The sequence below is a fragment of the Phragmites australis genome, chromosome 19 (assembly GCF_958298935.1).
Source record: "Phragmites australis chromosome 19, lpPhrAust1.1, whole genome shotgun sequence".
NCBI classification, from domain to species: Eukaryota; Viridiplantae; Streptophyta; class Magnoliopsida; order Poales; family Poaceae; genus Phragmites; species Phragmites australis.
Genome location: NC_084939.1, coordinates 7,627,456 through 7,653,728, shown reverse-complemented (window position 1 = coordinate 7,653,728; position 26,273 = coordinate 7,627,456). Strand labels below are relative to the sequence as shown.

The 26,273-nt window shown below is 48.3% G+C and overlaps 1 pseudogene; it reads right to left on the bottom strand.

Annotated features, from left to right (window-relative positions):
• Positions 1-3,213: 3,213 nt before the first annotated feature.
• On the bottom strand, positions 3,214-26,041 carry LOC133900165 (CBS domain-containing protein CBSCBSPB5-like; annotated as a pseudogene).
• Between the last annotated feature and the right edge of the window lie 232 nt (positions 26,042-26,273).

Sequence of the window (26,273 nt, the reverse complement as noted above, 5' to 3'; positions counted from 1 at the left end):
AAGTGTGTTAAGTATTTGCACAATACAGTAACATGAAAATCACGACTCGTGGGGAAAGCTGGACAATCTCTACAGAGTGTAAAATCTGATATATCAGCCGTGCTCACGGTCATGAGAGACTTGGATCCTCACATGATTAGTTGGATGGGTTTGGATCGGTTTGGTTTGGCTGGTGGTTGCTCTGTGGTGGGTATCAAGTTGGATGGTTTGGGTACCTGATGTGGTTTTTAGGTAGTCGGAAAATATATGGAGATATTTCTAGGAGATAGAAGTCTAGTAATGGTTCACCTAGCTAAATAGGATACTTTTATAAATCATATGTTAGCATAGTTGGCATTTATGCAATATGTACCTATTGTAGAATGTTCCTTTATTTAAGCTTACATGTCATTTATTTCCCACACTAGCAGAGTATGATATGTACTCACACTTGCTATTTTCATCCAAATGTACATCAAACCACTGCTCAAATAATGAAGGAGAACCAAACTACTACATCGATGAAGATGAAGATTGCTAGGCAAGTGGACCCCGGCCAATTGCATGTGGAAGGTGGGAGCTTCGTTGTGTTTTGCTAGTGTGCTTTAGTTAAAGACTTTGAGGTCTTTCTATTTTATTTAAGTTAAATGTTGTAATATTGGCATTATGTGTGATACAGTGATGAAGTTGCATCAATGAAACTTGATCCTAACATAAATGTGGTTTGGATCTTGTTTTGTTCCTTTATAAAACTAGGTGTGATATGAAGTGGCGGCAAGATGCTGGTACAGGGACACAAAGACCCTTGCTTAGTGGCTCAAGCTCCAAAGTGAAGACATCGTCAAGTGACCGAAAGATAGGCTTGTGGTGAGCCTTGCCTTTTTGGCTTGGTTGCTCCACCCACTTGAGGCTTAGATGGCTCAAGGGTCATGACTGGGTGTCAACCGAGAGCAATAGCCTAGGTGGCTACTCTAACATGAACTAGGTATAGTGTTTATGCTATCGATACTACGGAATAAAAATCTTTTATACCGATTTTGCTCTCTCCACCTTATTTACATTTCTGCATTTGCATACTTGCAATGTACCTTTGCATGTTTATCTTCCTAGAGTAGTTTGCTAGGATTGTCTATAGGTTGCAAACTCTTTTAAGCGGTAGAGTAGACACACTAGATAAACCTAGAGCATATTCACATAGAAATTGATATAGGTTTATCTTGTGAAGTTTTTTTAGAGCCGATTAGTTTTATGTGTCCTAATGCACCCCTCTTAGGACGTCACTGATCCCCTTCTATAGGGCCACATGCGGGACTCCACCGCTAGGAACGTGAAGTTGGCCAGCTCTGGTGGCCGCAGCAGCGACACACTACCCCATTGCAGATGAAGGCAACCGGCGCAAATGGCGTAGGTGTCGCTACGACTTTGATTGGACGCAGAGTGGTTGCCGGTGAGCTCGACGAGGTGGCACGCCAGGTAGGGGAAACCTTCCGTTGAACACCTGAACAGCGTCTGCCATGGAGGAAGGAGTAGAGCGTCACAGCAAGGCTGGAGACGTGCTCGTCTGAAGGGAATTCCGCGGTCGGGGCCACGTGCGAGATGGCGGCCAGGATGACCCACTGTGGAGACGGTGTGTCAGGCATGGTGGGCTTATCCTTACCAGAGCAGACATGCCTTTTTTTTGCTTCACAGACACGCCCTCTTCGGTGCAGGGGAGTAGGTCACCAGGCTGGCCGTTGATGGTGATGTCCTCCGAAGGTGTGACGTCACAGCTGGTCCACTGGGCCTCCTCCTGGAGCGAGGTCGGGTCATCATCCCACCTCACCTCATCAAGAATAATTGGTGGTTTCTCCACTCATCGAGGACGATTAGTGGCAGTGCCGATGGTAGATCCACACATTGAAGAGCATGTGGTGGACGTGCCGAAGAAGGTTAGGGGTTGTTGCAGCTGAGGATGTGGCGGTGTAAGGTAGACGCACCGTCTCACTAGAAGGCATGCCACATAGTGGCAGCAGCGCCAGTCTGGGAGCCGGCTCTTTGACGTGGAAGTGAACCGCCTCCCCCTCTGTGAGATCGTCCCAGTCTGCTGGTAGTTGGCCAAGCACCAAGGAAGAGAGATCCTTTGTCCTGTTGAGGGAAGAAGTTGGGGAAGATGGAGATGCGGTAGTAGCCAAATTTGAGGCAGGTGTTGCATTCAGTGAACTTGTCTTGGCCGCCAGCGAGCGCGTCAACACCAATAGTGCTGTCATGGATACCTGTAACGTTGCCATCCTCTCGGCAATCTCCGCAAGAATCAACAGCGAAATTATGAGTGGTGTAGCGGATGTCGGTGCGAGGTCGGTCACCGCCGCTGGTGTGGACGACTCCGGAAGACCCTGGTGCACGATAGATGTGTTGAGGTCGATGCCGAGCGTGGACTTGTCTGTGTGACTGATGGTTGTGGATATCGCGGTGGTGGTCGATGTGGTGGTCGATGTGGGCGTGCTATCAAAGGTCGGCGCGCAAGTGGCTGGTGCTGGCACAGCGGTGGCCATAGGTAGATGATGGCAAGCAGACGTCACTAAGGTTGTCGTGACCAAGGCCTTAGTGGAGTATGCCAACTCACCAGGGTGGTTGCTAATGCCGGGAAGAAGGTGAACGCGTTGGATGTCCAAGGCACAGCAGTCGTCATAGATGTTGTGTTCGCGGGTGGCTTGTTATGCCTGTCTCCGCTCCCTACCTTGTCTAGAACCCTACGATAGCCTCAACATGCCACATGGTCGTTGACGTGAGCACTTGCACCGTTGTCGCCCCGCAGACGTCATAGACTGCGTGCAGCACTTCCTCGATCATTGGGTACCGCACCTGGTTGATGGTGACGTGAAGAAAACGGCTCGGGGTGGTGTCTAGCCAATTCAGCATTTTACTGAACGAGTGGCAAGCGCTTCCACCACGAACTCCACCAATGAAATCCATGGCCTCCGAACCATAGTTTCGGGGATCGACGAGTTCTGATACCAATTGTCATGATGCCACTAGACAAGCAACTGATTCACACATCAATTAGCACTCAATTCAACCGAATCAGTAGTTAGCCAAACTCGAGTCATCACTCAATCCGGGTACAATGAGAGAAGAGGAGTTTAGGTTGGGAAGAACAAATAGTCTGGGAAGAGGAGAAGGGGACTGGGTGTAGAAGAACAACAGGGAGGTTGGGGAATAGAAGAAGAAGAGATCCTGGGAAGAAGAGAGAGTGTTCTATTTGATCTCCGATGTCCTCATCCGCTGGCCTTGGCTCCCTTTTGTAGATGCCTCACCGAGCACTTGGCCCCACTTGACAGCATCAACGTGAGGGCATGGCCCACTTGGCAACCGGGAGTCCCAGACCGTGACACCGGTGGTGCCGGAGTAGTCCAGGAACAGCCTCAAGCCCTAAAAAAATAGCACACAACGTCAGAAACCAGAACAGAGCAGAGCGGCGACTTGGTTCAAATGGAACCGCTGAGCCATGGTCGAGCGTGCGTACCTTCCATCCGCCATCCTCGCGTGGTCCACCGCGGCCGCAAGGTCGTCGTCCGACGCGAGCACTACCTTGTCCTGGTCCTCATCTTCGTACTGCACACAGCAATTGCAACTCGATCACTGGCTTCTTGAAGTTCGACAAATTATCTGTGTTGTGGGAAGTAGATGTTAGCATTGGCCAATTATGTACCAAAATTTGAGCCAGGCAGTCTGGGTCGATGTTAGTGCCGAGCCTCTAGAGGATGCAGGTGACTAGCGGCGTCAAACTTTGCACCTCTGCAGCTAAGTTTCAGTTTGTCAGGAATGCTACAGTGTTATATTACTCACCAGAAGTTACAGTGCTGAAAATGGCAAAATTAGCAGCATAATTGGTAGTAACACAGCTAAACCGGTGCATCCGTCCTCGTCTAATCTGGAGCTTGAATGAGAACGATGACAGGAAGGACGCCTCGCTACCGCTAGCCCCCTCGTGGTGAACTTCAAACATTATCTAGGACCTTGATGCCTCATTGATTAATCAAAGATATTGAGCAAAAAGCATACAAACGCATTGAAAACTTGTGACTTGTGCTCTAGTAGAACAGCAAAAATTCAGGAGTTGAGCAACCTCATCTAGGACAGGGTGTTTGTCTCGCCATCCAGGGGCCCCAAGGCCATGGCAGAGTCCCAGAGCCTCTGGATCATGGAGATCGCTGTGTCATCGTCCCCAACTCCGTCACCACTGCTCTCAACCTGTCCCATTGCGCAATCAGCAGGAGACATATCTTTAATCTGAACTTGTCTGTCTTTCACTGGATAACATGCAATTAGCATGACACATGGATGAACACAACTTACGATGGAGATAGCTGCATGTGTGATATCGATCACATCGAGAATCAAAACAATGGAGCCATCTGCAACAATAAGCAGAATGTCTTTTTTTTTCAAGAACATACAAAGTGTGGAATATCAAATGACAAGATGGCCATATATGCATCACAATATGCAGGTTGTTCTGATCTTTTTTCCTAACATGTTGTACCTCTGTCCATCACCGGATGTAGGACCGAGAATGACAACTAAAGAGTGGGTGAATAGACACCTCAACAAATTTCTTTCGAAATAGATCATCTTTTCGTATTTCTCACCTAATGCAACTCAAAACGTTCAAGCGGAAACAAAAGAATCAGAGAGACAAAGTAAGAAGATTAATCTACTAATCTTTGGAATCAGCATTGTGGGTAGCGACAGTAGCCAAAATCCACCATTCTACATAGTTAACCGGTGAATTCTGCTAATGTCCAGTTAACCAGATTCAACACGCAATTAAAAATGGAAACAACAGTTTCGACCGCACATCTGACCACTCAACATTCACCAACACTGGTGAAATCACCCCTCCCTGAGTCAATAACATTGAGAAATTGATCACTCTCCTAAGCAGTGTTATCTGGACACAGATACAGATGTTAGAATCCGACTTGGATTTAGGTGTCCGATTCGACAAAGAAAATTTGGATACGCGAAATACAACTCGGAATCCTACATGGGTGTCGGATTTGGGGTGCCGGATTCTGCAAAAAAATTTGGACATGAGTATCCAGGTAACACTGCTCCTAAGTTCTAATATACTATCACTCAATTTAACATTGGTTGCGCAAGTTCTAATATATCATCACTCAATTTAACATTGGTTGCGCCGAGTTGCCAGGCCCTTTACTCATTCCTGTAGGAATGTGTTATGTGCCTGCAAATTGGCATTCGAGTACTAGTAGCAGTAATCTACTAGTCTTCACCAGTGCAAATGGGCATCTCAGACTACCGAAGATGCAAGATTACCGAAAGAAAGCTACAAATCTACAAGGCGGGACTGGATTGGGGAGCTTAGAAGACGTGAGGTTCGGGAACTCACAGCGCGATCCAGACGGCGCCGACGAGGGGGACGGCTCCCCAGAGCAGGCCGCAGAGGAGCCCAACCGCCTGCCGGATCCAGTGCACCGCGTCCAGCAATTGGTCCTTTCAAAGCCAAGGCAAGCCAGATCGAAAGCCAGATGACAGGAAGGACGCCTCGCTGCCGCTAGCCCTCTCGTTTTTTCCATAATGGAAGCTTTTACTGGACTCAGTCAAATACATCAAGATGATACAATCGAGCTGAGAACACTCCTGGCCTCTGTATAACTAAGATGCACACAGCCAAAATAGGAAAAAAGAAAACATCATAAAAGTTTATCATAAAAGGAGACAGGAGTTGCTAAAGTGCGCCAATTCTCCGACTAGACCGCCACCCAAACTCCTGGGTAAAAAACTCCCTGACCACCTGCTCCAACTGTTGACACGCCTGTGCAACCATATCAAAAGAGAAGCTGGACTCTGTAAGATGACCCAGGTACGAAACTAGTGAGTACATTGGTAGATAATCTGCAAAGGAGAATTAATATTTCACTTATCAAACATCATATCATTCCTGCATAACCATAACAACCAGCAAGTAGCAGCCGCCCCAGCAGGACTTGTGATTTCAAGTCCTTTCTAATACCCCATAGCCAAGTACCGAACATATGATATACACTACAAGGTCGGAAAAGTCCTGAAGCTACTTGTATGATAGACCACACAACACGGGCAAGCCGACATTCAAAAAATAGATGTTTGATTGTCTCCTCTTTGTGACAGAAGCAACACTTCGTACTGCCTTGCCAATTACGCTTAACCAGATTATCCTTCGTCAGCACTACACCTTAGCGTAAGTACCAAAGGAAGATCTTGACTTTAAGTGGGACCTTCAATTTCCAAAGGCGTTTGTTAACATTGGGAATATCACAATGTACTAAGGCAAGATAATGAGATTTCACCGAGAACAGCCCATTTTGGGTTAAGTTCCAGCGGAATTCATCTTGCACTTGATTGAGCACAATATTAGCAATTTGCGGAAGTAATGCATTCCACGCTGCTAATTTTGGACCTATAAGGTCCCTTCGAAAAGAAACATTCGGAGGGAAGGTTCGGAGGACTTCCGCTACAGTATCCTGTTTGTTCCTTACTATGTTGTAAAGGTATGGATATTGTTCCGACATAGTTGAATTTCCCAACCACTGATCCTCCCAAAACCTGATCTGGGCACCATCATTGATTGCGAAACTTCCAAAGCGGAGAAGTCCCCAGCTTTCATAAGGCTAGCCCAAAAGTGTGAGTCCCCAGCTTTTCACTGGACTTGCGATAGAGGCTTTGAACCCAGATACTTGTTGCGTATCAGTTGTTGCCACATTCCATCAGATGTGAGTAACTTATAAAGCCATTTACTGAGTAAGGCAATATTCTTTGTATTTAGATCATGGATTCCGAGACCCCCTTGGTCTCTCGGGCGGCACAAAATGTTCCATTTAGCAAGGCGGTATTTTTTCTTTTGATCGTCACTTTGCCAATAGAACCTTGAGCGGAGATAATCAAGTTTTTTAAGTACCCCCTTCGGTACCGCAAAAAAGGACATCATGTACATAGGCAGACTACTAAGAACTGAATTAATCAGTATCAGTCGTCCACCTGTTGAAAGGTGTTTTCCTTTCCAACTACTGAGTCGCTTCTCGATCCGTTCCACAACCCCATTCCAATCCGCATTCCTTAGTTTCCTATAATGAATAGGAACCCCTAAATACCGCATGGGGAAGCTGCCAGTGCCACACCCGAAGAGTTCAGTGTACTGTTCACTCATACCTTGGGCATCGCCAAAGCAAAACAATTCACTCTTTTGAAAATTGATCTTAAGGCCTGATAGTTGCTCAAAAGCACAAAGCAATAGCTTCATGTTGCGAGCTTTCTTCAGGTCATGATCCATAAAGAGAATTGTGTCATCTGCATATTGTAGAATAGAGAGACTGTCATCAATAAGATGAGGCACTACTCCACAAATTTGCCCATCTGCTTTAGCTCTTTTAATAAGAACGGCTAGCATATCAGCAACAATATTGAACAAAATCGGGGAAAGAGGATCGCCTTGTCGAAGACCTTTTTTTCGTTTGAAAAAAAAGGTCCAACATCATCATTCACCTTAATTGCTACACTACCTCCCGAAATGAAAGTCTCAATCCAAGAGATCCACTTGGGTGAGAAGCCTTTCATCCGAAGAGTCTGTAACAGAAAGGGCCATTTGACTTTATCATAAGCCTTTTCAAAATCAACCTTGAAGATTACCCCGTTCAATTTTTTTCTATGTAACTCATGAATTGTTTCATGTAATATTACAACTCCCTTAAGGATATTTCGTCCTCGCATGAAGGCAGTTTGAGTGGGACCAACCACTTGATCCACCACGGAATTAATCCGATTGGTGGCCACCTTCGTGAAAATCTTGAAACTAACGTTCAGCAAACAAATAGGTCTATATTGCTGGATGCAGTTTTCCTCTTTGATTTTCGGCAGAAGTGTTATCACCCCAAAATTAAGGCTAAACAACGGCAGTTCACCCGCATGTAATTCATGGAATAAATTCATCAAGTCAAACTTTATGACATCCCAGAATTTCTGGTAGAATTCTGCCGGAAACTCATCCGGGCCAGGCACTTTATTGTGTTCCATATCAAACACAGCATCCCGTACTTCCTTCTCCGAAAAAGGGGCCGTAAGGAAAACATTTTCCTCCTCTGAGACCTGAGGGACATCCTCATTCCTGGACTCATCAAGAGAGAAGGAGTTGTCATCAGGTGGCCCAAACAATCTCTTGTAGAAATTTGTAATGAAGGCCTTCAGAGCTGCCTCGCCTTCAATTTTGTGACCATCTTGTTCCAGGCAGAAGATTCGTTTCTTCCTATGTTTACCATTGGCAACCATCTGAAAATATCTGGTATTGTTATCACCAAGCAAGACGTCCGTCACCTTCACATGTTGGTGCCACTTGAGTTCTTCTTCACGAAGAAGTCTGGCTAGCCGCTCTCTGGATTGATCTAATCGATCTCTCTCAACGTCGGTCAAGCCTCGTACCTCAGCAGCAATGTCCAAATCATTTATAATGGACTGCAAGCTGGATTTTTCATGTTTATAAGTACCGCTAGTATGAGCAGCCCAGCCACGCAGATGTCTGCGTAGGGCGCTCATCTTGTTATTCCACCTTTGGGCAGGATTGCGGCCTTTTACCGGCTTATTCCAAATTTCCACCACACGATTGTGAAAATCATCCCTAGTGAGCCAGCCAAGTTCTAATTTGAACTTCTTTCGGTTCCCTGGGAAAGCCGCCGTTCCAGTGTCCAGCAACAAGGGCGTGTGGTCTGAAACACCTCTATCCAAAGCGTGCACAGAAACCAGCGGATATTTGGACTCCCATTCCGTAGTCATAAGAACTCTATCTAACTTTTCATAAGTTGGATTTGGAAGGGAATTTGCCCAAGTAAATTGCCGACCCGTTAGGTCAATTTCTCTAAGATCAAAGCTATCAATGACAGCATTGAACAGAAAAGGCCACCGGTTACTGTATCTATTGTTATTCTTCTCGGCACTACTCCTCAGGATATTGAAATCCCCGCCAATCAGCGTTGGAAGAGAGTTCTGTTGACAGGTATGCACTAACTCTGCTAGGAAGCTAGACTTGAATTCGTCCTGCGCCGGACTGTAGACTGCCATAAGGATCCATTTGAATTTGTCTATCTTGCTGCTTAGGTGAAATTTGACAAAAAAAAATTCCCCATCCGCAATCAAAGACAAATCTAGAACGGTTGCGTTAATCCCAAGGAGTATTCCTCCGGACCTACCACGAGGAGGAAGAAAATGCCAAACAAAATCTGCGCCACCTGAGAGGCGAGCCAGATTTGTTCTTGACATATCACTGTTCCCTGACTCTAAAATAGCTACGAAATCCAAGTTATGTTCCCTAATGCCATCGGCAACATATTGATATTTAGCCAAGTCGGAGAGACCTCTGCTATTCCAGAAAACGCCTTTCATCGGGAATCAAATTTTCTGGATTGCCTGCTACCTTTCGGGTCCTTTTGACCTTTTTTCCTAGAGGATGATTTAGATTTTCTAGCAGTAGCCATAAGGTCACAAATTTTTGTGCCTAACTCCGCATCATCCCAATCGACCTCAGACACCTCTTTGACTAAGTGAGCGAGTAGGGCACCATCAGGTTCGGTGTCCTCATCATCACTTCCATCAAAAGGATTCATCTCATTTGATAAACCATTATTTGTCATAATCTTTGTTTTTTTAGAAGAAGGTGTCACCTTCATTCTGTCCACCTCAATATGTTTCAAGGTTTTGATAGATAAATTTATCTCATTACTACAACTACCCACTGACACACCTAATTTACCTAGATTGGAAGTAAAAGTATCATCAGATAAAGAAGTAAATGAAATAGCGGCTTTAGGTTGTGGCGTACCTAAATGCGTGTCACGTGAGGGAGTAGTCGAGCGTGGTAACTGGCTGAAGTCAGCCACCGACATATCCATTACTGGAGCATCCAGATTACGGACGGCAGGCCGTTTCATTGCCTTGGTCAAAGTATCTTCGTCCGCCGCTGCCAGACCGTTCGGAGAGTCATTACAATGGCTGCTACGGTGAAGAGTATCCGACCTCCTTTGAGTGGCCGACTCGGTCATCACAGGAGGACGAAATTTTTTAGACCCCTCACCATCTTCCTGGGCCTCTGGTGCCAATTGACCTGGGAGCTCTGTAACCGATTTTTTCACCAGTAGCACCTGAGGCACAGATAGCTGATCACTAACAGAGAGCTGAGCGTTGGCAATAGCTCATGAGGTCCTAGGCGTGGAAAGCTGATCACCAGCAATAGCAACAGAGAGCTGAGCACAAGGCGTCTTTGGAGAAGATAGGCACGCATCAGCAGAATATTGTGCTGCCGCTAGCACACCTAAGTACTCAGGCACCAGAGAAGCCGCAAAGCCATCAACCAGCTGCTTTCTCAGTGGTGAATGCGCCTGCAAAATTCCCCATGGAGGCGTGACAGCATAGCTAGGCAATGTCCCGATGGCCGCATCCAAGACGATAGGTTTGGCTGCCGGTACTGGGTGATTGGTGCCGAACGGAGTGACAGCGATTTGCAGCTGCATCGGCGTAGGTCCAGCAGTCTGACCAGCCTGCGAGCTTTTTGACGTCGTATTCTTCTGGCGCTTCGTCGCCTGGGCATCGGTGTTGCGGCCACTCAAAGAATCTTCGGCCGCAACACCATTGTCATCACGTTCCGTAGGGTTTGCAATATCAAGCACGACCGGCTGGAAGTCTTCCGCCTCGATCTTGAAGGTGAGTTCATACCCCACACCACCAAAGACAACATCAGTCTCAAGAGGGAGGAGTTCTCGATCAAGCACCCCAACCTTGATACGGATGACACCTTTGTGCCGGAAAGTCAGCATATCCACCTCCTGTGTGGCACCTATGACAGTGCCAAGGGCCCAGAAACCCAGATAATGGCGGTAAGCATGAGGTACCCCAGAGACATGCACCCACACGTAATCAAGCTCATACGCGGGTGAGATATCCTCCGTCGTCTTCCACTCAGCAATCGTAAGAGAGACTGCATGAGTCTTGAGGCGGAATTCAACATCGTCCATCCTCCTCAATTCCTCCTCTGACGGGAACGTGACAAGGAAGGAGTTATCCCCGTGAGGCGGAGCCTCCCAATTCCAGTCAGGCCGAATTCGTTGTGCAAGCTCTGTTTGCACAACATCCGCTGAGATTTGGCCCCCTGAGATGGTGACCAGGGTTGTGGGAGCAGGGATAGGCGCCTCCAACTTGTAGTCGAACTCAGGAACTTGGAGAAAGCCAAGTTTTGCAGTTCCAAAGCCGAAAAGAGTGGCGTTCGGCTTCGGCATCTTAAGAATCGGACACTTTGCAGACAGATGTGCATCTTTCTTGTTGCAAATAATGCAATTCAGATCAGCCTTGCACGAATCCGCCAAGTGGCCGTTGCATTTGCATCTATAGCAGTGCGGGGGGCGAGGCTTCTTCGCCTTAGGAGCTCCGGCATCCCCCTCCGGCACCTGAGGTTGATGATCAGCACGCGCCGAGGCAGACGGAGCCGCGCGAGGTTGAGCCGGAGGAGTCTTGCGGTGCTGTGCAGGAGCGGCCTGTGGCGGTGGCACGCGTCTGCGTCCTAGGGCACCTGGATGCGGCCTAGCGTATCCCTGGAAACCCCGCCGCCGATTCCCTCCGCCGCCGTAGGCGTGAGCACCACCGCGAGCAGTATTTGAATATTGAGAGTCCTGTCAATCGTGTGCAACGTTTGCCCCCCGCTGCATGGCCGCATGCTGCTGTCCTCGCTGAGGGGGTCTCGCAGCCATGGCGACGTATGATGGGCGATCGGGACAGGATGGGGTCGGGTGTTGTGGCAGCTGCGTGGGCAGGTATCGCACGTGATTGACGGGCCGTATATGGCATATCAGATCAATGCGTGAGCTTCCAAATGAGTGGCCAGAACGTAACATATGTGTCGGACTATAATCACTGCAGGTATTCGAAATTTGAATAGCACTATGATTACGGTTTGGATCCGCAACATTAGTAGCTGGTGCCGGAGTGTCCGGCGAAACTGCTAACACCGGCGGCAAGAAATCCGCCAGCATTACCATGGGCGGCGGACGGCGGCGAGGTAATGGTCCCTTCCAGGACTGGATCACCAAACCGCGCCCTGGCCGAACCTCACGATCGTCGCGTTTCTTCCTCCTTGGGAGCGAAATGGTTCCGCCATTACCAGTAGTTTGCTGGCTGGCTTCCCTGCCGTATGTCCGTGGAGGTTTTACGACCTTCTTAACCGAACTACTAACCTCGATGGCCGGGGGCGGGACCGAATCCGAACCACCACGCCGTTCCCACCATCGAGATGCCAGAGTAGGGTAGCCAAGCACCGTCCAGAACTCATCGATGAGGTTCTGGTCACACATTGGCTCCGGCTGTGACTCTGAACGAGATTTAGCCGCCAACTTCTCGTCGGCGAAAGCTGTAGCCTTGTCGACGCCGAAACCGGCAAGCAGGGCCGAGCGAATGCATTCGGAATGAGAATCATGCTCATGATGAGGAGAGAGATCAAGAGAAGTATCATCGTCGACGTCCCCCTCAGTCGCAAAAGCAGAGAGCGGACCACATGTCGTGGAAGGACAGAGACGGCGCGGGCAAAACCCAGCGTCGCGTTGCTCCTCCTCTTGTCTCGTTCCTCCTTGCAGCCCACTTGGGTTAACATCTCCGCCGGAAGATCCGACGAACTTGTTGTTGTCGCAGACGGGCATGCCGGCGTACCGGAAGTCGACGAGCTGCGACACGAGCCCATGGCGAGAGGAGAGAGCAAGTGGAGGAGGCTCGCCAACCTCCCCCTCAGGAGCGAGACAAGGGAGGACAGAGCAGTGTGACCCACTCGTCGGAGAAGATGACCGCGGCCGCGGCGCTAGAGTAAGCCATCGCAGACCGCCGTCGCGTCGCCCCTCACGTCGCCCCTCACATCGCTCCATTACGGTGCATTACATCTCAGCATATTGAAATCAGAGATTTTTAATTCACTTTAAAGCAAGCATATTGAGAACCCGCTAGCCCCCTCGTGGTGAACTTTAGACATTATCTAGGACCTCGATGCCTCATTGATTAATCAAAGATATTGAGCAAAAAGCATACAAACTCATTGAAAACTTGTGACTTGTGCTCTAGTAGAACAACAAAAATTCAGGAGTTAAGTAACCTCATCTAGGACTGGGTGTCTGTCTTGCCATCCAGGGGGCCCAAGGCCATGGCAGAGTCCCAGAACCTCTGAATCATGGAGATCTCTGCATCATCGTTCCCAACTCCGTCACCACTGCTTTCAACCTGTCCCATTGCGCAATCAGCAGGAGACATATCTTTAATCTGAACCTGTCTGTCTTTCACTGGATAACATGCAATTAGCATGACACATGGATGAACACAACTTACGATGGAGATAGCTGCATGTGTGATATCGATCGCATCAAGAATCAAAACAATGGAGCCATATGCAACAATAAGCAGAATGTCTTTTTTTTTTCAAGAACATACAAAGTGCGAAATATGAAATGAGAAGATGACCATATATGCATCACAATATGCAGGTTGTTCTGATCTTTTTTCTAACATGTTGTACCTCTGTCCATCACCGGAAGATGCAAGAATTTGTGCTCTTGCATAGTCCATAGGGCGTCGAGTATAGGCATGTCAACCGTGGCGCATTCAGGTTCAGGAGTCATCAGTCATCACCTGGAGTTTGCATCACATGAATTGCTACTTCTTAACCTTAATAAGTAGCTTGACCTACCGCATGGACAAACTGGTTGGTGTATAAAAGTCAAATGTACTTACTATCTCAACCGGGGTCGAGTCTGAAGGGAGGTTCTTGGCAATTACGCGCATCAAGATATCCCCTCAACTGGCATACATGATGATAAACAAAGAGGATAAGAAACTAATGAATCCAGACAAGTTTAGTTGACACAACATAGAGCAATGCAGCCAGCAATCTCACGCACGTCAGGATGCCCTGAGCCATGTTCCCCAGCCCCCATAGCCAGGACGACCGAGCTCGCATTTGAATCAACCAACTTCTTAGTTGCTGCCAGAACTGAATTGAGAGAGTTAGCATATTCTGCAGAAACCTGTGTAAAATCATCCATGGCAGGGTTCGCAGTTTGCATTCGCAATTGCGGACAAGCACGGTCTGAACATTTGCTCCTTGAGAGCTTCAACAGTGGCAAACTTGTCGTCACCATCAGCCACGTTGGCGATCGCCGCCTTCCCCTTCTTGGACGCCCTCACCGTACTGGTGATGGCGTCATAGTAGGCGATGTCGAGCTTGGCGACCACATCGCCGTTATCCACCACCTGCAGATGCCTGAACTTTCCTGAGATTAACATGCAAGAAGACACTATTGAGTATTGGTACAAATCTCCCCAGGATGGATGGATTCGGCCGGGATCGAAGAGGATGCTCGATCGACCTTGGACCATCTTCTGCAGTGCCTCGACGGCGAGCGTGTCAGAGAGGACGAAGACTGGGTGCCCCATCATCACCTTCCACACTAGCGTGTCGCCGACTTGGCTACTGCCAGGTGGGCTCGGTTGTCGCTCTCTCGCTACTGTGTGGACCAAGCCATCAGCGAGAGGCCACCACAAAAAGGGCAGACGGCCTGGACGGAAAGCATCAAAGAATATAGAACAAACTTGCCTTCTTCCTCCTCACGTCTTCTTCCTTGCCCAGAGATCTTCTCTGATCTCAGCCCCTCTGCTGCTGCTCTCTCCTTCTCCCTTCCTAGTCTCCTGCTCTCTCCTTCCTAGTCTAATTGCACAAGCGCCCTCCTCGGTGACATCTCCCTTGGTCATTGCCCACTGTGTCATGTCACACAAGGAGGCCATGTCCGCTGCTGTGCTGGGCTCTGCCACCACATCCATGTCCACCACCGTGGTCTATAACATCCTAAATTTTTAATTTTTTAATAGTTTACAATTTTACGAGAATTAAATAGAAGTTGTAATTTTTATCAAATAGAAAGAAATTATTTTCTAAATTTAAATTTTTCATAGATTATAGTTAAGTTTTTTCATTCATGCTGCAGTAGTTACAATAGGATTTTATACGTGAAAAATGTTTGCAAAAGTTCGCTAGAAAGTGCTCGTTTAAACCTCTTTCGAAAATGGTACAAAATATAAATACAAAAGCCATTTTAATTTTGCAAAACCGATCCAGGCCGACTTCTCTCTCTAATCCAGCCGAAATCCCTTTTTCCCCTCCCCTTCTTTTGTTTCCAGGTCGCCTTCTCTCTCACCCACTTGGGCCATGGCCCATTCTCCTTCCCCTCCCTTCTCTTAGGTCAAGCCCGCCTGACCGAGCCGGCTCCCCCGCGCCCAAGCCGCCCCCTCCTGCCCGTCTCTCTGCTAACGGGCCTGGCTAGAGCTACCGAGCTGCCCATTCAGCTCTCCTTCTTCCTCCTCTCTCCCCCATCAATATCACCCCCAATTCCCACCAGCCATTCAAATCCGACGCTGTCGGCGGTATGGGAACCGGGGGTCCTCGAGTCCCGAGGCCAGAACAGCACAATGTCACGTGACGCCATCCCTCAGGGACCATCTCCCCGAGGGCCCGAGAAAAGACAGTTCTGGGAGGGGTGCTAGGGGCCAAGAACAGTTGGTCCCTGAGTACCCAGAGTTCCCCGAGGATCCGAGAGGGGGTGCTCGGGGCCATGAACAGTTGGTCCCCGAGTATCCAGAGTTCCCCGAGGACCCGAGAAGAACCAGGCCCGGAAGGGGGTGCTCGGGGCCAAGAACAGTTGGTCCCCGAGTACCCAAAGTTCCCCGAGGACCTGAGAAGCCCCTTGCCGGTGGACCCTGCAGGGGCTCCATGGTGAGGTATCAATCGATGGAAGCCCGATGCTGCATTTAAGAGGGAGCGTGGCCCGTCACATCCAACCACTCCCGTCCCCCCCCCCGCCTGTCGTACTGAGTACGTCAGTCCCTGCCACCACCTGGCAGGAAAGCATAGGGACAATTAATGCGACGGGTCCCATCGCACGTCACCCTGTGGGGCCCATAAAGGAAGACGGCTTGAAGATATCGTCGATGGGCTCGAGGCGTATCGCCTGTCGCCCTGCCGCGTCAAACCGTGTCAGATCTACTCTGACCGGACGGGCATGCAGGGATATTCAGCGGCTGCCCGTGGGCCCCCTGCACCTACTAAAGTTGGGGCGTAAAGACCGACGGGACCGACCGAAGGGCGCATTTTCAACCCCTGTAACATCAAACTGTAGACCCATAATAGTTGCTTTCCATTTATGGCTTACAGAAACTTGTGCCCCCGTTCTGGGCATGCCGAGCCTCCCTCCCGGTAGGATAAAAGGGGGGGGGGAGCACTTCGTAGAAAGACAAGTTCAAGCTAAGGTGAAAAAGGCAAGACTCAGAGAGAAGCTAAGTTAGAAGTTCAGCAAGTCCAGAGAGACCGACACTTGAAGACCGAAGCTCAAGACTTGTTAGATAGACCAAAAAACCTTATAACACAGAGACCCAGAGAAAGGCATTCCAAGAGCATTAATAGCACATCAGACACAAAGGAGTAGGGTATTACGCTCCGTGCGACCCGAACCTGTCTAAATCCCTTGTGCATTTACTCCTGCTATCCGACGATCATCCGTCCCGCCTAGATCCCATACACTCGCATTAATCCCACGTACGAGGTAGATCCAGAATCAGGCCCCCGGCCGAATCTCAAAAGGGGGTCCCTCAGGATCCCCGCTTGCGGTGTTCATCCACCGATAGGCGCCTCCCCGAGCCGTTTCTCTCTGGATTCAGGGTCGTGCCCGCGATCCCCTCCCCTCCTTTACGCACCGCATGGAAATCGCCTGGGCTCTTTCCCCTTCTTTCCCCTCTCTTTACAATGATTTATGGAAGGTGGCCACCGGTTTGGAAACGGCTTCAGCTATGTCGATCTCCCTCCCCGAGCCCCCTCCTCCCTATTTAAGACCTTCCCTAGCATCATGTGCCCGTTCTACACCCCGTCCAGCCGTTATTGCCCTGTCTCCCTCGCTCTTGCATCATCGTCGTGTCTTTCTTCCCTGACGCCAGTAAAGAGCTCCGCCGCCGCTCATTTTTGCATGGTCGAGACCCTCTATCTTCATGTCTCCCCTCTACGGCATCGCAGGGTCTCCAGAGAGAACAGAGAGACTCCTGGTCGCTTCTCGATGTCGCCTGAGTCCCGAAGCACCGCCTGCACCGAGCTTGAGCTCCACCAGACCGCCCCTCTCCGTCGCCGGCCTCCCACAATCCCTCTCCGCCATCGAGAAGCACGTGGTGAGACTCCTCGTGCCCTCCTATTCATTTGTGCTTTTCCCCGTTCAATTCCGTGGCCATATGCTTCTTTTCGTGCTTCTCCAGTGAGGTTCCAGCCATGCGCCACCGTCGGTCATGTCCAGCGCCACCCGATCTGCCCCCTTCGCCTCTGAGCCATCCGATCTTGATCAAACGGCCGAGATCGTGTACCCCTTCATTTTGTGTAATTGGCGCACCATGGACCATGGACCAGCCTCCAAACAGTGGTCCATGCATTTTTTAATTAAAAATAATTCTGTTTTGATTTATGACATCATAAATAAGATTTTCAGTATAAAAACAAATCGGTTTATTCTCAAAAATTAAGTAAAATTTGCAGAATAGCCCCTGGAACTTCAAAAGCTTATAACTTTTTGCTTGTAGCACCAATTTGGGTGATTTTCATGCTCAAATGTTCGTAGAGACATGTAGAATCTTTTTATAGGGTTTTTACCTAGTTTATGTACTGTTTGGTGTAGTATTTTCAGTAGTTTCCTTGTATACTTTTCCGGTGTGTCATTAGTTGGTGATCAGTTTGGGAACATACAAGATCAAGCCTTTGAAGACTTTGAGAAACCCTCAGCTGAAGGCAAGTGTCCTTGAATATCTTGCTCCTATTTTTGGATATTTATGTAGTTGTTTATCTTTCATTGCGTACTTGTCTACATTGGAATCTCATGTTAGGGTTTACTAGATTCTGTATGATTATCCATGTCGCGATTGATGAATCATGGGTAATGATGAGTAGTTGTGCTAGTGTTGTCATAGTTGGGTAAATATTAATCTTGACTAATGCCTATTGTCGGAGGATGAACTCCACAAACGGGGATCTGGAGGGACCCCCTTTGAGATTCGACCGGGGGGATGATTCTGAATCCACTTCGTACGTGAAATAAATGGGAGTAAATGAGATGCAGGTGGGATGGATGATCGGATGCAGGAGGAAATAATTGCTCAGGGGATTTTAGACAGGTTCGGGCCGTACGGAGCGTAATACCCTACTCATGTGTGTATGTTATAAATGCTCAGGGAATGCCTCTCTGAGGATCTCTTGTGTTACAAGGATGTTTATCTAAGTCTAGAGCTTCGTGCTTCTTGTTCTTCGTCGGCTTGTCTTCTGTGTGTCTTGATCTTCTCCGAGTTCCAGAGTTGTCTTTTGAGTTTTTTCCCAGTCCTCCTTCTCCAGGGAGCCCGCCCCTCTTTTATACCCCGTCGGGGCTGGTAGCATGCCCAGAAAGGGTGGCGGGAGTTCCAAGGCATCATAAATGGAAAGCAACTATCATGGGCTGTAGCTTGATGTTACGGGGAGGGTTGAAAACGCGCCCCCGTCCGATCCTATCGTCATTATCCCGCTTTTCAGCGGGTGCAGCGGGGAGGGCCCATCGGGCAGCCACCGAGCAGCCTCGCGTGCCCACCCAGTCAGAGCGAGCCTGACACAGCAGGGCGACAGGCGATATGCCTCGACCCCTACGACGTTATCCCGAGGCACGCCGGATGACGCGCGATGGGACCCACGCATTAAATGTCCCCACGCCTCCCTGCCAGACCGTGGCAGGGACTGACAGCAGGCGTGGGGGGAGTGGTTGGAACTGACAGGCCACGCGCCCTCTTAAATGTAGCATCGGGCCTCTCATCAATTGGCACCTCACCACTGAGCCCCTGAGGGGACCACCGGTGAAGGACTTCTCAGGTCCTCGGGGAACTGTGAGTGCTTGGGGACTACTGTTCACAGCCCCGAGCACTCTCTCCCGAATATGCTCTTCCTTGGTCCTCGGGAAACTATGAGTGTTCGGGGACTACTATTCATAGCCCCGAGCACTCTCTCCCGGATATGCCCTTTCTTGGTCCTCAGGGAATTGCGAGTGCTCGGGGACTACTATTTATAGCCCCGAGCACTCTCTCTCGGATATGCCTTTTCTTGATCCTCGGGGAACTCTGGTGCTCGGAGACCACTGTTCATGGCCCCGAGCACCCTCTCCCGGAACTATGACTTCTCTTGTTATCGGGGAACTCGGGTGCTCGGGGACCACTGTTCATGGCCCCTTGCACCCTCTCCCGGAACTTGGCCTTCTTGGGTCATCGGGGAACTCGGGTACTCAGGGACCACTGTTCATGGTCTCGAGCACCCTCTACCAGAACTTGGTCTTCTCGGACCTCGGGGAGATAATCCCCGAGGGAGGGTGCCACGTGGCACTCTACTGTCCTGGCCTCGGGACTCGGGGACCCCTGGTTCCCATGTCACTAACACCTATGCCACAAGAACCGGGTATGGTACTTTTGTAGCAACATAGTATAGGGATCCTAACATGATGTTTGTGTGATGATGGTGCTGGAATGCACGTGTGCGGGTAATGCACAGTTGATTTGTGGTTGTTCTTGTGTGGGACCCTAAGGACCAGTTCTTGAAGCATGTAACCTGGCTAAACCGCAAAACCACAAGGCTTATATGGGTATGGTTTGGTCAATTAATTAGCCACCCATCGATTCTATGGGCACCAGTAGACAACTATGTGGTGTAAAAGGGGGCTTCTGCAGTGATGAAATCACTGTTAGCGGTGAAACCTCAGTGGATGCTTGCAAGTTAGTGGGAGCTTTGTAAAGGCTTTATAGTGAGACCCCAACTCCACACCCCGGAAGTGTGAAACAACACGGGAATCACAACTCATGGGGACAGCTGTGCAAACTCTGCAGAGTGTCAAACTGATCGATCAGCCGTGCTCACGGTCAAGAGCGGGCTTGGACTTCTTCTTGATTAGTTGGGATAAGAGTTTTGGTATGATTAGTCGGGTATCCAAGTAATGGAATTACCTGGTGAGTCTTGGTAGTCGGATGGAATCCGATGAGTTATCCTTCTTGTTATAGTTGTATTTTCACACTTAGTAAATAGGAAGTCTGTTGTTGAAGTGATAGGTTAAGGTTGCTTAGTGCCATTAACTAGTGTCTAACCTTTACTTGATTTAAGCCCTATATCATACTTTCCTACACTTGCGGAGTACATTATTGTACTCACACCCATAGTCCCCTTTCTTGCATCCCTTTCCTGTTCAGAAGCCGTCAATGAAGCTGCATCCTTCGATGAGGACGACTTCGACCTGGAGCTCCTGTTCTAGGCTGGTGTGCCCCCAGTTGACACCTATGGAAGATGGAAGACCCTCTGGCGCTGAAGCTCTCTTTTTCCGCTGTATTTTCTTTTAGACCCTCAGGTCCTTTGTTATAAGTTAACAACGTTATTATAATAATGGTATTGTGATGATACAATGATGATGTAGTGCATGTATGAAAACTTGATCCTAGCATACATGTGTTGTATCTGGTCTTGTTCCCTTAAAACTGGGTGCTACATGGCCGCATCCTCGTCTGTGCTCAGGCCCGACGCTATTGTGGCTACCTACCTCTACGGACCTTCGCCTCCATTATAGCGTGTCACACCCTCGCTACCACTACCTTATTGGCCTGTGTCGTGGTGCCCAAAAGAACGAGTGAAGGATACGAAGGATCTACTCGCTAAAGGGGTATTCATCATTCCGCCCGTCTTCCATGAGCCCACCATTGTCTGCTCCAACCCCAAGCTGCTCGAGGTGGACTTTGTTGCTGGGTACCATTTCGACCTAGGTGGGATCTGGCCCAGTAAGTAAGGAAGGGCGTTCACTTGGGTGTGTGACTACTCCAACGAGTAGGAGTTGTGCTGGTTCATCGATCTCATTGGCCTCGATCACCACCTCACGAACTTCATTCTCTCGCTTTGCAGCCTCGTTGGCTATGATGACAAGGATGCTCACCTCATTGGCACGCTCACCTGTAACAACCTCTACGAGTGGCAGCATATGCTCAGCATGGCGTACAGGCTCCAACTCGCGGCCTGCGACCTCACCTCACACATCGACGACTGGTTCACCTATCACCAGCTGTACCAGGACAACCGGCGCGTGCTTCTCCCGCTTAAGATTGTGAGGAAACATCCAAATAATATTATAATTAATCACTAAATCGATCATTTACATAATCACAACTTCAACGATTAACCCAAATATCATCCCGGTAATATCGACACATGTTTTGTGCCCAAAATCAGAACACATGCCTTACCAACATTTAACATCACAACATAGCTTAATAAAGAGCAAGTAATTAAGCTTATATTAGAAGTTCTTAAGCATTTATAAATTCTCATAATTTATAGCAAAAGAGCTAGGAGGATACTAAAACTAATCAATCGCTAGACAAAGAGAAACTATGCAGCAGAAGCAAAAGCTATAAACAACAAAAGGAGGATGCAACCATATGCCCTTAGGCTCCATCACAAAAGCACAATCTCTGAGTAGTTTCCTACTCATGCCTGCCACCCATATCGGCGGGCGTGATGTAGCCAAAGACCAACTCATCCACTTCGGTAGTACCTAAAAGAGCAACGTGAGTACAAAGGTACTCACAAAACTTAATCCATATTAGGTACTTATAGATAACTCAACTCCAAGGATTATGCATTTAGATGTTAGCAAGAAAATGGCCATAGGGTAAAGTAGATTCATATGGGAAAGCAGTTTGACATAAATATGTGAGCAACTATACTATACTAAAAGTAACATTCTACCATGCAACCAACATCATGAACATGGAAGTAATTGGAACCATATTAGCATAATTGAACATAACCCCTCAACCGCATCAACCCACAATCGTGACTCTACGACCGATGCGAAAGGACAAAAGCATGCTCATGACCGAGAGCGCAGCAATTCAAATTGATTTTACACCCTGCAGGATGCGGTGAATACGGGATGTGCTAAAGTCAACAACACCAACGGACGGTGCTTAACCAATGCAAACGGTCTATGGCATCCGAGTCCTTTCCCGACCTACCCCTAGCACCACCCACATCTCACCTCATCCTCACATTCAAACATCCCAGCATCTTAGTTGTATCCTTTGTGAACAAGTAAGTAAGCTCTCAACTCGTGAACGGGAATTGAACCACCGCTCGAATTCTATCAAAAGATCGATGCATTTCTAAGCATTTCGAGGGACTCTTAAGTTAGACACCAACAATATTATCAAGGCTACAAGGATACAGGTTACCAATAATACAAGGGAAAGATAATACATCGACATAGGTTCTACCCATATCAACCCGACACTCGACTCATTCCCATGCAAACATACATAAAGCATAGTTTATCACTACCAGGTGAGATCGGAATGTCCGGGTGAGGCTCCGAGAGAGGTTGCTCAGTTAAAAGCACCACGAAATACCAGGACCCTCTAGGTTTAACCCGAAATATCCGGGTTGGGCAGACTTGAACTTTTTAATGACTTTCCTCGGTCGATTTGATTCGCATGTTAAATCTATCGTACATAGACATGCATACACACTATACAAGGGTTTCTAGACCCAAAATGCACCCTAAGCCCTAACGATTTCTGAGTACAAAACAACAGGGTTTTCCCTGGGCTACCCGGAACCTCCGAGTTTAACCCAGACTATCTGGGTTGCTGCAAAGAGGTATTTTCACGGGAAAAATGGCATATTTCATTTGCAAGCTTCCTCGATCCAAGGAGAAATGGTTTTTCACTAGTTCATAAGGTCTAGACCTCACTCACTAACTAGCAACTCGATTTTCTAGATTAAAACTTATCCAAAATCCTCAAATTTGTTCCAAGGCTCAAGAACATGAGGCACTTCACAACTTTGCAACTGAAGCTCCAAACTCGGATTTCAACCAACCAAACCACATATTCTTGCAATGGGAGCCTAGGAGACTCACCTAAGATGCTTTACCGAGGTTGGTGGCTGTCAGTGGAAGGTGGAAAAGCTCGAGAAGAGGAAGAATGCCGGTACTCCTCGTGCTTCAACCAAGAACACCAAAAGACATCAAAACTGGCTCGAATCCTTTAGAAAAATAAAAATGAATTGGATGGTTGAGGAGCTTAGGAGCTAAGTAACATGCATGTATACCTCGATTTGGCTTCTAGAAGGCGGATTCGAGAGAGAGAGAGAGAGAGAGCTTGAGGGGAGGGAGGGAGTAGCTGCTCCCTTGCCTTGGTCGGTTGGAGAGAGCATGGGGGAGTGAGGAAGAGAGAGAGGGAGCAGGTGGGACTGCTGTCCAAGGGAGAGAGGGAGTGGTTGGTCACCCATGTGAGCCCCACATGCTAGAAAAAGATGCTCGTTTTAACTACAAATTCTATTCTTTTCTCTCCGAATTGCTTTCTCTCAACTGATTGACTCTAAACAAAATGCTCTAGCGGTCCAAAACAAAAATTACACAAAATTAAATATAATGCTTATGAAGTATGATTATACTTAATTATGTGATTACAGTTTCGGGACGTGACAAAGATGAAGGCCAATGACAACATATTCTCCATGTTGCCGCAGCTGGTGGACTTGCTAGGCACGAAGCAGCATGAGAAACTGCGGGGGGACAGTTTCCTTGGGTACGCCGTCCTCACCAAAGTATACTAGCACAGTCGCGATGTCGACACAGCGATGAATCACGTCAACAAGTCTCTACTGAAGCTGGTGTCGCTAGAAGCTAATTTGCTTGCTATCAACGACACCCTATGCGACTCCAACCCCATTCACTGTTGCGCCTTCCGTGAACTCCTGCATCAGTTGGTTGCTCCACAGCTATGGGAGGTTGACACATTAAATCTAGGTATCACACAATTGGATCTGATATGTGCATGGTCGCAAGGGTAGACAACCAATTCTGATCTCGTGAGGGAAAAGGAGACCTCCAAGGTGGCCATACTTATGAGATCAGTCAAGAGTAATCATGGGACACTAGTTTTGCTCATAGAAGCTGGAACAAGGTGGTATGTTCAGCCCTCAGAATGTGTCGTGAGTATTGGTGTCTTGAACAAGCTGGAACAATGGACACAGGAAGTGAGAGGTGATTTGTATGGCTTTCCTGGTGCAGTGGTACCCGATTGACAAGCTATCTTCTTAGAAGAGAAGCAGGCTATGGATGAGACCTCCCTGGATATGGTAGTTCAATCATTTTGTGGAGACGATGGCACATCCAGGTGACCTACTTGCTCTTACTCTTGTGTTGATGGTGGGTGGCACAATGCAATGGAAGAGTGGAGAAAGTTTGTTGGATTTCTTGCACAATGCACATTAGAGCGGTGCTATGACAGCCGTAGGTTTTACTTGTGACCCAAATACACCATTGCTCATGTACATGCTTTAAGTGTTCCAGAGGCAAGAATGCCATGGTGGCTGGATGAGTTTGGGAAGGAGTCGACCAGCTGGGATCCTGGGGACTCCAAGGACATAATCAAGTCACTCTCATCCGTGCTTGTCTTGGGCTTTGCTGTCAAGAGGGTTGAAGGAATTTTCAGGATGCTGATTGCAGGGTTTGGGACTACAGTGCTTCAAATTGGGATTGCATGGATTGATCGGGAGGAATTACAGCCATGGACTAAAGGGCAGAAGTTGGGAGTGTTTGGTATGGCAATTGTGCTTGAGTACGATTGATAAGAGAGACAAGGGGTGCTTGGATTCAGTTTCAGTGCAAACTTCTCAGCTCGTTCAAAAATTCAGTTGAAGTTTTCCCTCTTGTTTAGTTGAAGTTGAGGATTGTAGTTTCTTCAGCATCACTTCTTCAGCAACCAGGAACTTCTCTATTGTTCAAGACAATCGCACTAGTTGTTCGGAAGAATCACTTGGAAGTGAGCTCATGGGTCTAGGCAGTGGTGCAACACCTGTGGGAAGCTGCAATCAAGGGAGAGCTTGGTGATGGACGATTCACTTTTGGCATCAAGAAAGTGTTGCAGCTGCCCTGGGATAATGGTGGTCCATTTCATCGAATTGGGGACAAGGCGATTCTTAAGGGGAGGAGAATGTCACAGACTTAGCTACTGTGTGGACCAAGCTGTCCGGGAGAGACCACAATAAAAGGGGCAGATGGCATGGACGGAAGGCGTCGAAAAATACAGAACAAACTTGCCTTCTTCCTCCTCGGGTCTTCTTCCTTCCCCGGAGCTCTTCTCTGATCCCAGCCCCTCTGCTGCTGATCTCTCCTTCTCCCTTCTGAGTCTCCTGCTCTCTCCTTCCCAGTCTAATTGCTCTTCCCATCCTGAATTCCATTGTACCTAGATTGTGTGTTGACTCGTGTGTTGGTGTGAGCTCCTGATTTGGTTGAACTGAGTTCTCATATGTGTGTGATTTGAGTGATGGATCGACGAGGACTGTGACACGAAGTCTCAATGATCTTGAGCTCACGTGCGATCACCCTCGTAGCAATGTCATGTATGTATAGACGTGACATAACACGCTCCCTTGGTCTTATGAATTGTGATGGTTGCATAGGAAATTAGGAATGGCTACCAATTGGAAATTTGCGATTGACTAGGAATTATGTGAAAGAACATACACGAGAAGAACAAGGGACCTTGTTGGTGAGGATGTCACAGAGCAAGGCGTTGGAGTCGATGAGGAGCACGGCATCGGCCCTGCGCGCTGCCATCTGCCGACACGCCTCCAGCATGATGGTGCCCTCCGGCACCGTCAGCACCCGGGATAGACGTAGCCGCTTCACCGTGTGCTCGCTGCCCATAGTCTTGCATCCATGCCTCATATCGGTCAAGTGATTACAAGTCATGTGGATGCATCATTCAAATGCGTAACAAAAAGAGAACGAACGTGCGATCCTGAGTGGTTGTGTGGGTACATAGAGTGGAACAGCCCAGGCTTGGGGCTGTCACTGGCGACCGTCGTGCAGTAACCCATGACCTCATTGCTCCCCATCGACAGCATCTGCCACGGCAGTGATAGGCTGCCAGCCATTGCTGCGTGTTAGGGTTTAAGTGGAAGTATCACCGAGATCAAGTCAAGTAGAAGATCAACACACAAGACACGATATTTTTTAATGAGGTTCGGCCAACATGCCTACATCCTCGGGGTATGACTATAGGCACTCCTCCCCAACTATTTCTATTGATCTATAATTACAACGGTGATGTCTTCTATTTAAAGGCCCGAAATTAAGAGTCTAACTACAACTCTATTCCTAATCCCA